Source organism: Glandiceps talaboti, chromosome 16, assembly GCF_964340395.1.
Source record: "Glandiceps talaboti chromosome 16, keGlaTala1.1, whole genome shotgun sequence".
NCBI lineage: Eukaryota > Metazoa > Hemichordata > Enteropneusta > Spengelidae > Glandiceps > Glandiceps talaboti.
Window position 1 is genome coordinate 18,660,200 of NC_135564.1, and position 4,419 is coordinate 18,664,618.

The following is a 4,419-nucleotide window of genomic DNA, read 5'->3' on the forward strand; positions in this document are numbered from 1 at the left end:
GTGATGGTTGGAGGTGGCTGAGATGTAGTGTGATGGTTGGTGGTGGCTGAGATGTGGTGTGATAGTTGGTGGTGGCTGAGATGTGGTGTGATGGTTAGAGGTGGCTGAGATGTGGTGTGATGGTTGGTGGTGGCTGAGATGTGGTGTGATGGTTGGTGGTGGCTGAGATGTGGTGTGATGGTTGGTGGTGGCTGAGATGTGGTGTGATGGTTGGTGGTGGCTGAGATGTGGTGTGATGGTTGGTGGTGGCTGAGATGTGGTGTGATGGTTAGAGGTGGCTGAGATGTAGTGCGATGGTTGGAGGTGGCTGAGATGTGGTGTGATGGTTGAGATGTGGTGTGATGGTTAGAGGTGGCTGAGATGTGGTGGGATGGTTGGAGGTGGCTGAGATGTGGTGTGATGGTTGGTGGTGGCTGAGATGTGGTGTGATGGTTGGAGGTGGCTGAGATGTGGTGTGATGGTTGATGGTGGCTGAGATGGGAGACAAAGCAAAACTCGTACAATGAACAGCTAATAGCTCCTGCTGTGAATGAACCCGTCAAGGACATCACAGCTGAGGTATTATCTGTAGTAGTTCATATGCTAATTATCTACCAATATTGATTTTATTGGAAGAATCAGCAGTGAATACCAAGCAGTATTAGATTCAACTTAGGATGTATTCAAACCCTGACAATATGAATAATGTACAGACCACTAATATGCTTATAACAGTACACACTTGTCACTCAATAAAATCCACACCACGACTTCAAATATATTAAGGTTTTACTCAACCAGTAATTATTTGTGTACAAACAAATACTCCCTTGGGAGAAAGCGGATTAAGCTGTGCTGAAAATCTGACAAATTTTTTCAATGTAAGACTAAGAACGGTATTCTGGTCTGTGAGTAGGATTTGGTAATAGCCATCCATGGTCATTACTGCTGTGATTCCACACAATAATCTACATAACAAGGTATTGAAATCTATTGCATTGTAAGTTTCACATGATATCTCCCATCTCTGTTCCCATCACAAAAATACTGACTTGTCTTTACTGCAAATTACAATGCAGTTGAGGGCCAACTGCTAAATGTGGTTTACTTTTCAACTAGCTGTGGACCATATCTAATGCAAGACATTCAAAAAGGTTGACCACCAAACCACAAAGACGCATAAAACTATACTTCTCAGCTGTTTCAAAGTCAGTACTTGAGTGAACGAAATCAACACACTTTCTACACAACTGCAAACAGACGCAACTATTTTATTCGTTTGGCTTCAGGGATCAAAGGTGAGACTAAAAGCTTGCAAGGCCATCTAGTATAGTTCTCCAGATGCACACCTGCACTGTATGAAACAATGGACTACACAAAACAAAACAACGCTGACAATGTTGGAACATATCTGTCAAGCAAACATTGCCAAGCTTGACTAACTAGCTAGGCCATGTTGTAAAACTGAAGGTTATTGGCAGGCTTGACTAACTAGCTAGGCCATGTTGTAAAACTGAAGGTTATTGGCAGGCTTGACTAACTAGCTAGGCCATGTTGTAAAACTGAAGGTTATTGGCAGGCTTGACTAACTAGCTAGGTTGTGTTGTAAAACAGAAGGTTATTGGCAGGCTTGACTATAAACTAGCTAGGCTGTGTTGTAAAACTGAAGGTTATTGGCTGGCTTGACTAACTATAGCTAGGTAGTGTTGTGTTGTGTTGTGTTGTGTTGTGTTGTGTTGTGTTGTGTTGTGTTGTGTTGTGTTGTGTTGTGTTGTAAAATAATAATAATAATGTTCGGTTTTTATATAGCGCTTTCCCACACCGTGCTCAAAGCGCTTTACAATTATTACCCCTGGCTCGGATCAGAACGGCACAACGGCCCTTAAAACTGAAGGTTATTGGCAGGCTTGACTTATAACTAGCTAGGCTATGTTGTAAACTAAAACTGAAGGTTACCTACCAACTTCTGTCTTGTAATACTTGCCTATTTAAGACTTTAGACATTACGATTTGAGTTGACTGTGGCACATATACGAACAAAGAGACAATTTTGTTTTATTGGTTGGTAAATTGTGAACATCGTTGACGTCAAACCGTAAATCACAGACAAAACGTAGGCATACTGACTAAATGACTCATAAAAAAAGGCCAACCAGATTACACTTTCATGATATACTTTCAACTCCTAACATTTTGGCAGAGGAGTGATTTTCACCACCATGACACATCGGTCACAAAATTTCACATAATCTCGAAATTTCAAATAAGTTTGGCGTGCGGCGTAATAGTAATAATACATAATCAGTTTTATTTACCCCCAATAAATATAACAGTGGGTAAATGGGAGTCAGGAAATAGCTTACAGCTAGTTTGGGCCTGTCCACTCACATATTTATATACAGAAATTCACAGCAAGGTACTCAATATGACTCAAAATATATAATTAATGTATTATGTACACACGATTAAAATTACAAATATATAGTTGATCAGTTATACTGCGTCAGTAGATGTTGCTTGAAGGTTTGTTTGAAACGATATAAAGAATTAAATGCACTTTATGTTGACGGGGATGTCATTAAATTTTTGCACCCCAAAAAGAAATAGAAAATTGACCTGGGTTCGATCTGGTATGACATGGATATAGATTTTGATATAAGCAGAATTGAGTATCATAGTCGTGACTAGTAACTCTGAAATAATCATACAACGAATGCAGATAAATAAAAAAAGCCTACTAAATGTTTATGAACGTTGGAAACTTGCCACATCATCATGAAACAGTAAGAAACTTGGTAGGCAAGTATCATCAATAGAACATCTGTTTATCAAGAAAGTCTATTCGGTTTTTTTCATTGATATTCCTACAGTGAAAACTTTAATTGGCTGCTAACACATGGGGAACAAACTGCACCAAAAGTTATACAACCCATAACACCAAAGTAAAGCATTTTCTGTATGTACCACAATCATTTATAGCATCCATATCAAGTACAACCCATAACACCAAAGCAAAGCATTTTCTGTATGTACCACAAGCGTTTATAGCATCCATATCAAGTACAACCCATAACACCAAAGCAAAGCATTTTCTGTATGTACCACAATCATTTATAGCATCCATATCAAGTATAAAAGTATACTATTTCATCTGCTAATTGACCACATTAGAAAGACCACATGTAAATAAACCAATTGAAACAGTATACTTTACACTTGATGTGAATGCTATGAATGAGTGTAGCACATACAGAAAGTGTTTTACTTCAGTGTTACTGGTTGTAATTTCTTGTAAACCCAGATCTATATCTACAGTACTGACAGTGACACAGTATATCTATATGGGGGGGGGGGGGGGCAGATCAGTAGTTCAAAGTAGGAAGAAAAACTAAATTCTAACTTAATAGTCAAATTTGACAATTACATATGTACATGTATTTCAGAGAGGACAATGAATTTATCTGTATGTAGTAGTACTGCGAATACAAATCCAGTATGTAGTGAAGAAAAACTTCTTTCATTGACACCTTTATTTTATCTTACTACCAGGCATTAATATTACCATAGAGAAAATTCTTCCATTTCTAGATTTGATAACATTTTTCAGAAATATTTGTATTTATGGGTTCAAAACAGATCCATTTAAAGTAAAATTGCTTTTGTAGTATGAGAACTAAAATGGTTCAATTTTGAGCATTATTTGGTATCATTATTGTGTCTTTTTTGACAGCCTGTGCAATTCTCCAAACTATCGTATAAGTCACAGACTGCTTGCATTTACATTTCTACGAAATGGACACCTGCCTCAAGACATCTTCTATGTCTGACGTACGTTTCTTTGAATTTCGTTCTTCCTCCTAGGCACACTGGACAGTCTGTGTAATTTGAAGCAATTCTAATGTTTCTGAGATCTCATGACTCTACGACATCATCTTATGTACGTGTAAGATACACGACGTATTTTAAAATAATAAGTCTATAACATTTGTGCGGTAATACAGTCCCATAGTAATAACACTTTTTCTGCGATATCCTGAATTCTTGTTAAATGCCAGGCGTCCATACAATTTCCAAGTTAGCTAACATTTTGCACTTAAAAACCTAGAGTTAAATTTACAAGATACAAATACTGCACCTACATCTAGTCATGACCATCTTTATTATAATACAGATGGTCTTGGCTTATACAATTAATGATACAGTACTTTTTTCTGAAATGTCCTCAATTCCCATTGTCAACAGTCTGTTCAAATTCTACGTTTGCTAAACTAATGACTGATCATTCTAATACCTTAGATAGAGCTGAGACCTTAAACCTTTAAATTTTACAGGGAATTGATAGCTTCCTACAATCAACATTACCTGTACTAGTTGCACTTTTTCCATAAAAACCCTAAATTCTAATTACAATTTTGCACATTCCCTGCAAATTCCCTATTT